Genomic DNA, 16,116 nt, shown 5'->3' with positions numbered 1-16,116 from the left:
TTTAAAGTTATGTTTTTACACTTTATGACACTGTCAAGAAGCATTATGACCAGTATGATCAGAATCATGTAAGCCAGATAGGCCTATCACGTACATGCCCTTATGTCAGTCATCAGTCAAAAAGAGGGTGTCTTGTCCTGCTCCTGAAATCTGTCCGTGCATTCATCCCAGTCATCAGCAACAGAGCGTTGGGGTAGGTGCATGTCTGACATCAATGATTACAATGATAATGAAATATGGTCCATTTCAGAAAATGTTATATTAAATAGAAATAATGTTGACAAGTAGGCTATGGTGTAATGGAATGTTTTGCCTTGTGTGGTAGGTTTTGTCGGTTTTGACACTCTTGTGTAGGTGTGATAACCAGCCATAAAATAACGCAATATATGTCACAACAGGTGTTATGACCATATTATGACAGGTTATGACACGTTATGTCAGCTGTTGTAACATATTATGACATGGTTATGACCGTATCAAAAATGCTTCTGAGTGAATGGAATATTGAACAGGGGTGAGTCAGAATGTTCTTTAGCGAGTGGAACACCAGTGTAGCAGGAGTGTCAGGCAACATTAGATCCTCAGAGGGATCTCAGTACCTGCTGGGTTTCTCATCTCCCTAATATCAAATCAAATCACATTTATTTAGAAAGCCCTTTTTACATCAGCGGATGTCACAAAGTGCTTATACAGAAACCCAGCCTAAAACCCCAAACAGCAAGCAAGGCAGATGTAGAAGCACGGTGGCTAGGAAAAACTCCCTAGAAAGGCAGGAACCTAGGAAGAGTACTTGATCGATTCATGAATGCCACTGTATTCTATATTGTGTACTGTAGCATTGATAATGGTGAGGGCTGGGAGTTTTTCCTGACCACATAGGATAACCTGACATGGCCCTAGTAACAATGGCATGTGCACTGCTCTCAACACAAGCATGTCTTTGTCTTTGCAGCGTTTGTGTTCCTCGTGGGTGCTCTCGAGGTGGGCCTATTTCCCTTTCTTTGCATGTCTGTCAACCCCTTGCCGAGAGTTCGGGGCTGTTCTGGGAATCCTCTGCTCTTTGACATGGTCAGTGCACATTTGATGTGATGTCATGGCGTAGGGTCAGGAGTTTTTACCGACCCTGAGATCTGACCGGTTGAAGTAAGGGTTGTTTTTTCTGGTCAGAATGAATAACTCCTGGCTCTATGGGGACTTACAGTGCTGTGAAAAAGCATTCGCCCCTTTATGACCAGTTACTGACGGTGCAAATCCTTTTTACGCCGGGGAATTGGGTGTTGCATAACTTTGTTAAATAAATAAATAAATAAGTATATGTTTTTTGGGGTTATTTTATCTAATATTAGATTTTGGTTGAAGATCTGATAATGTTATATATATAAAAAATATGCAAAAATAGAGAATATCAGAAAGGGGGCAAATACTTTTTCACAGCACTGTACCTGTAGACAGCTTGATTTAGTCGTTACAGGAATTGCCCAGCTTACTGAATAAGTAGCATTGATCTAAGGACTCCCTATAACAGCCTGGTTGTTTTTTATTCGCAGGTTAATCATCACACTGTGGGATACAGTGACGTGTCCCACCGGTAAGGTAGGTGAGTATTCAACACGCCAACACAGTCGTTTACCCCCTCCATATAGAATGCAATGTGGTATAACAGGCTGCTATAGCAATGTGGTTTAGCAACATATACTGCCTGCAAGCAAGAGAAATGTAGCACTTATGAAGATGAAAATGGATATCCACTCTTCTGGGAAAGGGTGACAAACTACCCGTTTGATGATTGTGTGATAGAATGTGTTGAATTAACTTTGTGTTGCCGTCATCCTGGCATGTTTGCACAGAGGTGGAAATTGGAAAAGCCTGTTTGAATAGTAGACACAAGATTTGTCTTATCCTAACTTGAATACCTGTTGTTGACTCTAATACCACTCACAAAGCACAAAGCATGTCTACATCCGTTTATTAGCATTGTCATTACGTTCAAATGCTTATACACTAGAACACAAGGGTTTTTCTTTATTTGTACTATTTTCTACATTGTAGAATAATAGTGAAGACATACCTATGAAATAACTAATAACAAATAATAATATGGAATCATGTGGTAACCAAAAAAGTGTTAAACAAATCAAAATATGTTTTATATTTGAGATTCTTCAAATAGCCACCCTTCTCCTTGATGACAGCTTTGTACACTCTTGGCATTCTCTTAACCAGCTTCATGAGGTAGTCACCTGGAATGCATTTCAATTAACAGGTGTGCCTTCTTAATGCGTTTGAGCCAATCAGCTGTGTTGTGACAAGGTAGGGGGGTATACAGAAGATAGCCCTATTTGGTAAAAGACCAAGTCCATATTATGGCAAGAACAAATAAGCAAAGAGAAACGACAGTCCATCATTACTTTAAGACATGAAGGTCAATCAATCAGGAAAATTTCAGAACTTTGAACGTTGTGCAGTCGCAAAAACCATCAAGCGCTATGATGAAACTGGCTCTCATGAGGATCGCCACAGGAAAGGAAGACCCAGAGTTACCTTTGTTTCATTAGAGTTACCAGCCTCAGAAATTGCAGCCCAAATAAATGCTTCACAGAGTTCAAGTAACAGACACATCTCAACATCAACTGCTCAGAGGAGACTGTGTGAATCAGGCCTTCATGGGCGAATTGCTGCAAAGAAACCACTACTAAAGYACACKAATAATAAGAAGAGACWTGCRRGGYCCAAGAAACACGAGCAATGGACATTAGACCGGTGGAAATTTGTCCTTTGGTTTGGAGTCCAAATTGGAGATTTTTGGTTCCAATGATCTCTGCATGTGTATTTCCCACCGCAAAGCATGGAGGCATGGAGGAGGAGGTGTTATGGTGTGGTGGTGCTTTGCTGGTGACACTGTCTGTGATTTACTTAGAATTCAAGGCACACTTAACCAGCATGACGACCACAGCATTCTGCAGCGATGCATCATCCTATCTGGTTTGGGCTTAGTGGGACTATCATTTGTTTTTCAATAGGACAATGACTCAACACACGTCCAGGCTGTGTAAGGGCTATTTTACCAAGAAGGAGAGTGATGGAGTGCTGCATCAGATGACCTGGCCTCCACAATCCCCCGACCTCAACCCAATTGGGATGGGTCGGACTGCAGAGTGAAGGAAAAGCAGCCAACAAGTGCTCAGCATTTGTGGGAACTCCTTCAAGACTGTTGGAAAAGCATTCCAGGTGAAGCTGGTTGAGAGAATGCAACGAGTGTGCAAAGCTGTCATCAAGGCAAAGGATGGCTATTTGAGAATCTCAAATCTCAAATATATTTTTTATTTGTTTTACACTTTTTGGTTTGTATATGATTCCATATGTGTTATTTCATAGTTTTAATGTCTTCAGTATTATTCTACAATGTAGAAAATAGTAAAAATAAAGAAAAACCCTTGAATGAGTAGATCTTCTAAAACTTTTGACCGGTAGTGTATATATACAATTTGGCATATTTAGCATTCATCTCACATATAGTTCATAGTACAGTATGTCATTGCATTCAATAATATATCTTTATCATAGATGCCAAATGAGTTATTCCACTCATTTACTARATTCAAATGCTATATCCCTTACCGTTTTTGCCAAGGCATTCATCACTCTTGAAAGTAGGTGTGGCTGTTAGGCTTATGTATTTCTGCGTCTATGACTGCCATGTGAACATGAAGTTGTACTCTGTAGATGCTGGGTAGTCGCCAGAAGCTAGTCTACATGTGGCCGACCATTTTGTCTCTCATCTTCCTCCTGGGGCGGTTCACATACATGCTGATCAAAGCTGTTCGGATTCGCCTCCTGCTTGAAACTGAGGTGAGCATTTCAGTTGGAGATTACCACCTCTGTTTGAGGATGTGTGCCAGTGAAATGGAGTTATTAATCCCAATAGCGTATATATATTGTGTTATTTATGACTCGTATTCAAACGGGATTTTGAATATCATGAGCTTCATTTCATGCCACCCTGCAAATGTTTTTGACATCACTTCTTTCAGGACCAAGAGCAGCTAATCCAGTGTCACCAGGCCAAGCATGTACAGAGGTTGTTGAGAAGGAGCCCTATTGACCGGTAGGACAACAGTAGGAGAAACACTCGCTCATCATTAGCCCTACATACAGTAGGGCATTAGCCATTCATTCATTAACGGCATCCTATGTAGGGCTAGTTCATCATTTCAGTTATTACCGTCACAAGTTGCAGCCATAGCCATACATATAAATATGATATATTCCGTGGTTATATAAAAGTAAATTGTTGGTAACAGCCTGTCATACCATTGAAACATACACCACCATTGGCCTGGTTTCAAAATTAGGTCTACTATGTTCTGGAGGAGAAACCTTTTGGGTTCCATGCAGAACCCTTTCTAAAGAGGGTTCTACATGGAACCCAAAAGCGTTCTACCTGGAACCAAAAAGGGTTCTCATATGGGGAAAGCCGGAAAACCCTTTTGCCTGAATATCTGTACCATTATCATTCATCAGTCTGCATAGTTTATGAATTCGTTTGTTTGATTGATTGATTGATTTTCCAGAGTCCTGGCTAGCCACAACCATCTTTGCCAGCCTAACATCTGTGTTATACACATTCCATGTGTTAGCATGTTACCGGTATGTCCTGTTTGAAGCAGTTATTCCATATATATACACAGTGTACATTATGCAAATGATGTATTGGTCTGTTAATATTATTAACCGTGTCTGTTGGTATTGTTATAATTTTTGCCCTGTCACAGGAAACATCTGAAGAGATTGTGGGCTGGGGAGAAGGGCTTTCTTCCTGAGAAGTTCCATAATCCCACTTCTGCAGTCAGTGGGGTGAGTAGCAGCGCATTCCAATTCCAGAATGTTCCACAGAATGATTGGGAATGTTATTTGTTGTGTCAACATTTTTAAGAGTCATATTTTGTGACATTACATGCAGGCTGCCATCACAAAATACTCCGGATGGCAAATAGCATTTACTTTGTGGGGTAAGACAACCTTTCCTCTTCCTTTCAGCCCATACAATACATAGTTATAAGGGGATATATAGGATGAGACATAAACAGTCACCTCCAAAATGATTGCCAATCTTGATAAAGATGGGCAAAAAAGAATGTATAACATACGTAATAAAAATACAGAGCTATATTATTTGATTAAAAAAATACAAATGTATGCTTTTTATTTATTTATTTTATTTAACCTTTATTTAACTAGGCAAGTCAGTTAAGACCAAACTCTTATTTACATTGACGGCCTACCAAAAGGCAAAAGGCCTGCTCCGGGGACAGTGGCCTGGGATTAAAATAAATAACTAAATTCAATATAAATATAGGACACATCACGACAAGAGAGACAACACAACACTAAACAAAGAGAGACCTAAGACAACAACATAGCAAGGCAGCAACACATGACAGCACAGCATGGTAGCAACACAACATGGTAGCAGCACAAAACATGGTACAAACATTATTGGGCACAGTCAACAGCACAAAGGTCAAGAAGGTAGAGACAACAATACATCACGCGAAGCAGCCACAACTGTCAGTAAGAGTGTCCATGAATAAGTCTTTGAATGAAGAGATTGAGATAAAACTGTCCAGTTTGAGTGTTTGTTGCAGCTTGTTCCAGTCGCTAGCTGCAGCGAACTGAAAAGAGGAGCGACCCAGGGATGTGTGTGCTTTGTGGACCTTTAACAGAATGTGACTGGCAGAACGGGTGTTGTATGTGGAGGATGAGGGCTGCAGTAGATATCTCAGATAGGGGGGAGTGAGGCCTAAGAGGGTTTTATAAATAAGCATCAACCAGTAGGTCTTGCGACGGGTATACAGAGATGACCAGTTTACAGAAGAGTATAGAGTGCAGTAATGTGTCCTATAAGGAGCATTGGTGGCAAATCTGATGGCCGAATGGTAATGAACATCTAGCCGCTCGAGAGCACGCTTTCCTGACGATCTATAAATTATGTCTCCGTAATCTAGCATGGGTAGGATGGTCATCTGAATCAGGGTTAGTTTGGCAGCTGGGGTGAAAGAGGAGCGATTATGATAGAGGAAACCAAGTCTAGATTTAACTTTAGCCTGCAGCTTTGATATGTGCTGAGAGAAGGACAGTCCACCGTCATACTCCCAAGTACTTGTAGGAGATGACTACCTCAAGCTCTAAACCCTCAGAGGTAGTAATACCACCTGTGGGAAGAGGGGCATTCTTCTTACCAAACCACATGATCTTTCTTTTGGAGGTGTTCAGAACAAGGTTAAGGGTAGAGAAAGCTTGTTGGACACTAAGAGAGCTTTGTTGTAGAGGATGTAACACAAAATCCGGGGAGAGGCCAGCTGAGTATAAGACTGTATCATCTGCATATAAATGAGAGAGCTTCTTACTGCCTGAGCTATATTGCTGATTTAAATTGAGAAGAGCGTGGGGCCTAGGATTGAACCTTGGGGTACTCCCTTGGTGATAGGCAGTGGCTGAGACAGCAGATTTTCTCACTTTATACACTGCACTCTTTGAGAGAGGTAGTTAGTAAACCAGGCCAAAGACCCCTCAGGGACACCAATACTCCTTAGTCTAGAAAGGAATGGTCAACCGTATCAAAAGCTTTGGCCAAGTCAATAAAAATAGCAGCACAATATTGCTTAGAATCAAGGGCAATGGTGACATCATTGATGACCTTTAAGGTTGCTGTGACACATCCATAACCTGAGCGGAAACCAGATTGCATACTCGAGAGATGCTAATACAATTGCTCAGAGAAAAATATTTTGTTGAAGTAATAAAATAAATTCTCAAAAAGATATCTGTGAAAATGATTTACATTTATTATTAAATATTTATTTATTTTCAAAATGTTGTACGCCCTCCCCCTTGCAAGGATAACAGCACTTAGCCTTTTTCCTATAATGCTTTATCAGATTGGAGAACACATTGAGAGGGATCTTAGACCATTCCTCCATACAGAATCTTTCCAGATCCTTGATATCCTTTGGTCTGCGCTTATGGAATGCCCTCTTCAATTCAAACCACAGGTTTTCATTGGGTTTCAAGTCCGGAGAATGCGATGGCCATTGCACCCAGTTCCAATCTAAGTGCCAATGCCGTTTAGCAAACTCCCAAGAGTTTACATTTGTTGTTAGCTCTCAATAAAATAGGCTATTGCCATGGAGTTGGTGTCTAACTTTTGAGTTGGAGACTTGGTGACCCCAAGATGTGACCAAGTTCTGTAATTCTCCAGCTGTGGCCCTTGGATTTTTTGATGCCTCCCAAACCATCTTGCTCACTGTGTGTGGAGACAAGATACACTTGGGTCCTCTACCATGCAAGTTTACCACTGTTGCAGCGGTTTTAAACTTCTTAATTGTTGCCCTAATAGTGGTAAGTGGTATATTTGGTTTTTCTATTTTTTGGGGGTACCCATTGCCTGATTTATGAAAGTCAACAACTAGTTGTCTCTTTTCATTGATTCATTTTTTGCCTTTCTGCGTGGTAATGGATGACAAAGGGATTTTACACGTGTGTTACCTCATTTTTATACCCCAGTGAAACAGCAAGCCATGGAAGGCCACAATACACTTCCTTAAATTGAGATACATTAAAAAAAAGTAGAATGTTAATGCAGATTTTATTTAGATTTTATCTTCAGGGGTTCCAATAATATTGACAGGTATCTTTTTTAGATTAAAAAAAAAAACTTCTTAAGCGTAATCTCTTTCTCTGAGCAATTGCATTAGTATAAAAGTATAGAATTGTCCCTTTTTGGGGGATACAGTATAGCGCAGTATTTGTATTTACAGTCTTTTTTGTTCATCTTTATCAAGGGTGCCAATCATTTTGGAGGTGACCGTGAATAGTTATGTATTGGATAGATAAAAGATAAATAAATGCATTCTATATGAAAGTTCTCCAATTTCTTCCAGGTTTTCTAATTGTTCACTTTATCCAGTTCGTCTTTGCGTTGCTCTTTGCCTACAGAGTGGTCCTCCCCATCGAAAAAATGGAAGAGTGTTGGAAATGTTGACCAACCTGGGAACCGTTCTGTAAGTGTACTCTATGGGACAGTGTCCCAGACCCAGATTAACAGAGAATCGCCATTGAAAGTGTTTTTGAGTCCAGGATTAGGCTTAATCTGGATTTGGAAAACTGTCCCTTTAACTGTTTTAAACAAGATATAACTATTCAGAAATAAGATATTTTCAAGGAGCCGCTCAGTTCATATTAGAAAATGTCACTGATCACTAGTATTTCTTTACCCGTTGAGTGTCAACGTAACATATTTCCTGGTATGTATGCATATCCAAGCAGTGTGAGTTTCCTTATCCTGTGTGAAGTAAAGTTCTCTCTATCAGTTTGACCATAGGTATCGTTATAGGATTGGTTATAGTACAGGTGGTGCTGGTCCAAGTGTTCTTCCTTCAGGACAAGATCTCACCTTCAGACAGGAAGAAACCTCTGGCACTCAACAACAGGTACAGTATTATGTAATACAGGCCATGCCTCGACCTAACGTTCACCTTAGCCTGCTGGTCACCTGTCATTCACCCGTCACAACTCTGCCGAGTTACAATCTATGTTTGGTGCACTTCTTTGGAACATTCACACAAAGAAAGAAGAACGCTTAACATTTCCTTAGTGAAAGGATTTCAAGGAACATGCTGTAAGGATATGGTGCATGATAAAACACCCACATTTAGATGGGTACTGTACCACAGGAGGTTGGTGGCACCTTAATTGGGGAGGACGGGCTCGTGATAATGGCTGGAGCGGCATGAGTGGAACGGTATCTAATACATCAAACGCATGTTTTCCATGTGTTTTGATGCCATTCCATGTCCTCCGTTCCAGCCATTAATTATGAGTCGTCCTCCCCTCAGCAGCCTCCACTGTACTGTACACATCATACTGCACAGATCAACATTGTGACAAATGTTGGTATCGGATTTCCTGGTTTACATCATAAGATCTTTTCACAACTATTTTTCTTTACCCAGAGCTATTTACTTTAGTTTACCTTAGTTACTGTACACACAAGCTTTCCTTAACCCAGGGCTAATGCTGGGGATGAATAGTAGTGGTTCTCATCTAAACACTAAGCTAATGAGAAGCAGAAAAACACAACCAGTATTTACATGCCTCTGGCCACAGACTTGAGGAGATTTTTATGGCTTGACATTCAGCATTTCACCCAAACCAGGGCTAATTGAGCCTCATTATGCATAAATGTGTAGCACAGACAAAGTGCAGTCAAGCTGTTCGCACACACCTGCAAGAACACACACACACACACACATATACACACACACACCGTTTGACAGTGAATGTTTCTTTTACATATCAGGAAATACATACACTGAGTGTATACAACATTAAGAACACCTGCTCTTTCCATGACAGACTGAACAGGTGAATCCAGGTGAAAGCTATGATCCCTTATTGATGTCCCTTGTTAAATCTACTTCAATCAGTGTAGAAGTTAGTGTACAAATTAAAAAAGGATGTTTAGGCCTTGAGACAATTGAGACATGGATTGTGTATGTGTGCCATTCAGAGGGTGAATGGGCAAGACAAAAGATTTGTGTCAAGAACTGCAACACTGCTGGGTTTTTCACGCTCAACAGTTTCCTGTGTGTATCAAGAATGGTCCACCACCCAAAGGACATCCAGCCAACTTGACACAACTGTGGGAAGCATTGGAGTCAACATGGGCCAGCATCCCTGTTGACTGCTTTCGACACCTTGTAGAATCCATGCCCAGACGAATTGAGGCTGTTCTGACGGCGAAATATTGGGAAGGCGTTCCTCATGTTTGGTATTCGCAGTGTACGTTGACATGACCCTATGGTATCTCCCCTCTAGGAAGGCGTTCCACAACTTCAACTACTTCTTCTTCTTCTACAACGTTGTGATGGGCCTGAGTAACTGCATCCTGCGTCTGCTGATCAGCTGCGTGGTGGGCACCTGGCTGGTGTCACGTATCGACCGTACCATCATGCCGAGGGGATACGAATCCATGGACCCTGGTCAGTTTAGTGACCTAGTTACGGCCCAAAGGTTTTCCCTGACCAACTGACCAAGAAAAACTCTGCACCCTAATTAAAGGCTATAACTAAAGCCCATAGTTTTTCATTGTAAACTCATACAGGTGCAGCTATACACTAGCAGGTGATTCCGTCACTGTAATATAAGTAAGTAGCCTCGTTTCTGTAGAGCAGGGGGTAGGCAACCCTGTTCCTGTAGTGCCGCAAACACTTCAGGATTCTGTTCCAACTAGGCACCACACCTGACCAACTGAGCTAATCGATCAGTTCAGTGATTGCCTAAATTCAACACACCTGGTCTTCCAGGCCGGTTAAATCCAAATCATGAAGTGCCTATGTTACTCCAGGACCAGGGTTGCCTACTACTGCTGTAGAGTGAGGCAGCTTGATGTGTACAAGTACGCCCCTTGGAGAGGATGCTAGTTCCAAACTTGGCCCTGGGGCCCCCCCTGAGTTCACCTTTAGTTTTTTTACCCTAACACTACACAGCTGATTCAATTAATCAAAGCATAATGATGAGTTGGATATTTGAATCAGCTGTGTAGTGCTAGGGCAAAAACCAAAGGTGCACCCAGGACCGAGTTTAGGAAATCCTGCGCGTCTATCGCAAGGCCTGTAATATTTTATTTATACAGAAGGTGGCAGCATTTCACTGGATTTGAATGACAAAGATGGTGTGGCAAGTACACGTCCTATAGAATGTAACTCTTTGACTGTCTATTTCAGGTTACAGCACTTGGATCGGGATGATTTTCGCAGACCACTACCACAACAACCCTGTCATGGTGTGTTTCTGCCATCTTCTCCTGGAGAGACAACAGAGGACCACAGAGGCAGCATCGTACTCCACGTTCAACAACACACCTTCGCCAGGTCAGTTAACGTCAAGATGTCATGAACACAGCTGCAGATCAAAAGAATGGGATGTTTGAAAGATCATTTAGTGTAGGTTGAAGTTTCTCATCATGTGAGTGTGTATTAGACTAAATAGTCCTTGAGAGATTAGAAGGTTCTGAGAGCACAAATCATACTAACCTCCAGTTGTTATGCTGGTGAATGAGGACCCAAAAGCGACTTAACAGAAACAGAGTCTTTATTCCAGTCTTAAACAAAAACGATACTCCTGGATATATCTTAGGTAAATACAAAACAGGAAAACTGAAATCCTCTCGTCAGTAGAGAGGAACGACTGGAGACGCGACCACAGACTGCAGGTCGCTTCGGGAAGGCACAGGCCGTAGCTGACATAGACACCTGCTCACACGCAGCATCTGAAGAAGGCAAAAACACGACAGGGCGGAACAAGGACACAGAACAGCAAACATAGACAAAACATCAAACAAGGATCCGACAAGGACAGAAGCGGAAAACAGAGGGAGAAATAGGGACTCTAATCAGAGGGCAAAATAGGGGACAGGTGTGAAAGAGTAAATGAGGTAGTTAGGAGAATGAGGAACAGCTGGGAGCAGGAACGGAACGATAGAGAGAGAGAGCGAAAGAGGGAGAGAGAGGATAGAAAGAGGGAAAGAACCTAATAAGACCAGCAGAGGGAAACGAATAGAAGGAAGCACAGGGACAAGACATGATAATCAATGACAAAACATGACAGTACCCCCCACTCACCGAGCGCCTCCTGGCGCACTCGAGGAGGAACCCTGGCGGCAACGGAGGAAATCATCAATCAACGACGTCCAGCACGTCCCGAGATGGAACCCAACTCCTCTCCTCAGGACCGTAACCCTCTCCAATTCCACTAAGTACTGGTGACCACGTCCCCGAGAACGCATGTCCATGATCTTCCGTACCTTGTAAATAGGTGCGCCCTCGACAAGGACGGGGGGGGAGGGAAGACGAACGGGGGCGCGAAGAAAAGGCTTGACACAGGAGACATGGAAGACAGGGTGGACGCGACGAAGATGTCGCGGAAGAAGCAGTCGCACAAGCGACAGGATTGACGACCTGAGAGACACGGAACGGACCAATGAACCGCGGAGTCAATTGCGAGAGCTGTCGTAAGGGGAAGGTTACAGTGGAAAGCCACACTCTCTGACCGCGACAATACCTAGGACTCTTAATCCTACGTTTTTGGCGGCTCTCACAGTCTGCGCCCTGTAACGGCAAAGTGCAGACCTGACCCTCTTCCAGGTGCGCTCACAACGTTGGACAAAGCCTGAGCGGAGGGAACGCTGGACTCGGCGAGCTGGGACAGAGAACAGAGGAGGCTGGTACCCAAGACTACTCTGAAACGGAGATAGCCCAGAGGCAGACGAAGGAAGCGAGTTGTGAGCGTATTCTGCCCAGGGGAGCTGTTCTGCCCAAGACGCAGGGTTTCGAAAGAAAGGCTGGTAATATGCGACCAATCGTCTGATTGGCCCTTCTGCTTGACCGTTAGACTGGGGATGAAAACCGGAAGAGAGACTGACGGAAGCACCAATCAAACGACAGAACTCCTCCAAACTGTCGCGTGGAATTGCGGACCTCTGTCTGAAACGGCGTCTAACGGAGGCCATGAATTCTGAACACATTCTCAATGATGATTTGTGCCGTCTCCTTAGCGGAAGGAAGCTTAGCGAGGGGAATGAAATGTGCCGCCTTAGAGACCTATCGACAACCGTTGAAATCACAGTCTCCCCGCAGACGAAGGCAGACCGGTAATAAAGTCTAAGGCGATGTGAGACCATGGTCGAGAAGGAATGGGAAGCGGTCTGAGACGACCGCGGAGGAGAGTTACCTGACTTAGCTCGCGGCAGTCCGAACAAGCAGCCACGAAACGGCGCGTGTCACGCTCCTGAGTAGGCCACCAACCGCTGGCGTAATAGAAGCAAGCGTACCCGAACGCCGGGGTGGCCAGCTAACTTGGCAGAGTGAGCACACTGAACAGCCAGACGAGTAGAGACAGGAACGAAAAGAAGGTTACTAGGACAAGCGCGCGGCGAGCTGTGAGTGAGAGCTTGCTTTACCTGTCTCTCAATTCCCCATACAGTCAACCCGACAACACGCCCTTCAGGGAGAATTCCCTCGGGGTCGGTAGAAGCCACAGAAGAACTAAAAGAGACGGGATAAGGCATCAGGCTTGGTGTTCTTATTTTCCGGGCGATAAGAAACACGAACTCGAAACGAGTGGAAAACAACGCCCAACGAGCTTACGTGCATAAGTCGTTTGGCAGAACGGATGTACTCAAGGTTCTTATGGTTCAGTCCCAAACGCAAAAGGACGGTCGCCCCTCCAACCACTGTCGCCATTCGCCTAGGGCTAAGCGGATGCGAGCAGTTCGCGGTTACCCACATCATAGTTGCCGTTCCGATGGCGACAGGCGATGAGAAAAATAAGGCGCAAGGATGGACCTTATCGTCTGAATGGGAAGCGCTGGGGACAGAATGGGCCCACGCCCACCTCTGAAACCACCTCGACAATGATTGTTTAGTGACGTCAGGAGTAACAAGGATAGGAGCGGATGTAAATCGCTTCTTGAGGGATCAAAGCTCCCTGGGGCGGAACCGGACCACTTAAAGCACGTCTTGACAGACAGTAAGAGCTGTGAGAGGAGCAGCACGCTTGACCGAAATTACGAATGAAACGCCGATAGAAATTAGCGAAACCGAGAAAGCGCTGCAACTCGACACGTGACTTAGGAACGGGCCAATCGCTGACAGCCTGGACCTTAGCGGGATCCATACTGAATGCCTTCAGCGGAAATAACAGAACCGAGAAATGTGACAGAGGAGACATGAAAGGCGCACTTCTCAGCCTTCACGTAGAGACAATTCTCTAAAAGGCGCTGGAGTACACGTCGAACGTGCTGAACATGAATCTCGAGTGACGGTGAAAAAAATCAGGATATCGTCAAGGTAAACGAAAACAAAAGATGTTCAGCATGTCTCAGTACAGCATTAACTAATGCCTGAAAGACAGCTGGACGCATTAGCGAGACCGAACGGCAGAACCCGGTATCAAAATGCCCTAACGGAGTGTTAAACGCCGTTTTCACTCGTCCCCCTCTCTGAATGCGCACGAAGATGGTAAGCGTTACGAAGGTCCAACTTAGTAAAGAACCTGGCTCCCTGCAGAATCTCGAAGGCTGACGACATAAGGGGAAGCGGATAACGATTCTAACCGTTATGTCATTCAGCCCTCGATAATCCACGCAGGGGCGCAGAGTACCGTCCTTCTTTTTAACAAAAAAAACCCCCGCTCCGGGGAGAGGAAGAAGGCACCACGGTACCCGCGTCGAGAGAAACAGACAGATAATCCTCGAGAGCCTTACGTTCGGGAGCCACAGAGAGTATAGTCTACCCCGAGGGGGAGTGGTCCCGGAAGGAGATCAATACAACAATCATTACGACCGGTGAGGAGAAGGAGTTGGCTCTGGACCGACTGAAGGACCGTGCGCAGATCATGATATTCCTCCGGCACTCCTGTCAAATCACCAGGTTTCTCCTGAGAAGAGGGGACAGAAGAAACAGGAGGGATAGCAGACATTAAACACTTCACATGACAAGAAACGTTCCAGGATAGGATAGAATTACTAGACCAATTAATAGAAGGATTATGACATACTAGCCAGGGATGACCCAAAACAACAGGTGTAAAAGGGTGAACAAAAATCAAAAAGAAATAGTCTCACTGTGGTTACCAGTACTGTGAGGGTTAAAGGTAGTGTCTCATATCTGATACTGGGGAGAAGACACCATCTAAGGCGAACATGGGGCGTGGGCTCCCTAACTGTCTGAAAGGAATGTCATGTTTCCGAGCCCATGCTTCGTCCATAAAACACCCTCAGCCCCAGAGTCTATCAAGGCACTGCAGGAAGCAGCCGAACCAGACCAGCGTAGATGGACCGACAAGGTAGTACAGGATCTTGATGGAGAGACCCTGAGTAGTAGCGCTCACCAGTAGCCCCCCGCTTATGATGAGCTCTGGCTTTTACTGGACATGAAATGACAAAATGTCCAGCAGAACCGCAATAGAGCAAAGCGGTTGGTGATTCTCCGTTCCCTCTCCTTAGTCGAGATGCGAATACTCCCAGCTGCATGGGCTCAGTCTCTGAGCCGGTGGGAGGAGATGGTTGAGATGCGAGAGGGGAACACCGTTTAACGCGAGCTCCTTCCACGAGGCTCGGTGACGAAGATCTACCCGTCGTTCTATGCGGATGGCGAGTGCAATCAAGAGTCCACGCTGGAAGGAACCTCCCGGAGAGAATCTCATCTTTAACCTCAGCGTGGAGTCCCTCCAGAAAACGAGCGAGCAACGCCGGCTCGTTCCAGTCACTGGAGGCAGCAAGAGTGCGAAACTCTATAGAGTAATCCGTTATGGATCGATCACCTTTGACATAGGGAAGCCAGGGCCCTGGAAGCCTCCTTCCCAAAAACTAGCGATCAAAAACCCGTATCATCTCCTCTTTAAAGTTCAGTAATCGTTAGTACACTCAGCCCTTGCCTCCCAGATAGCTGTGCCCCACTCCCGAGCCCGACCAGTAAGGAGTGATATGACGTAGGGATCCGAGCTCTCTCTCTTTGAGTAATGTGTTGGCTGAGAGAGAACACAATATCACACTGGGTGAGAAAGGAGCGGCACTCAGTGGGCTGCCCAGAGTAACATGGTGGGTTATTAACCCTAGGTTCCGGAGACTCGGAAGACCAGGAAGTAGCTGTGGCACGAGACGAGACTCTGAAACTGTCTGAGAGGTCGGAGACTGAGCGGCCAGGTCTCAACGGCATGACGAGCAGCAGATAATTCTGCTCGTGTCTGCCGAGCATGCTCCCTGGATCTCGACGGCAGTTGTAGCGGAGAATCCGTAGTCGCTGGGTCCATTCTTGGTCGGAATCCTTTCTGTTATGCTGGTGATGAGGACCCAAAAGCGACTTAACGAAACAGAGTCTTTATTCCAGTCTTAAACAAAAACGATACTTCCTGGATATATCTTAGTAAATACAAAACAGGAAAACTGAAATCCTCTCGTCAGTAGAGAGGAACGACTGGAGACGCGACCACAGACTGCAGGTCGCTTCGGGAAGCACAGGCCGTAGCTTGACATAGAACCTGTCACACGCGCATGCT

The 16,116-nt window shown here is 44.5% G+C and overlaps 1 pseudogene; it reads left to right on the top strand.

The window, feature by feature from the left end:
* Positions 1-274: 274 nt before the first annotated feature.
* The window catches only part of LOC111971282 (stimulated by retinoic acid gene 6 protein-like), a 17,685-nt pseudogene continuing 1,843 nt past the window's right edge, over positions 275-16,116 (top strand).

Source organism: Salvelinus sp. IW2-2015, linkage group LG13 (assembly GCF_002910315.2).
Source record: "Salvelinus sp. IW2-2015 linkage group LG13, ASM291031v2, whole genome shotgun sequence".
NCBI lineage: Eukaryota > Metazoa > Chordata > Actinopteri > Salmoniformes > Salmonidae > Salvelinus > Salvelinus sp. IW2-2015.
The sequence above is the reverse complement of the archived record's forward strand: the minus strand, read 5'-3'. Positions and strand labels throughout refer to the sequence as shown.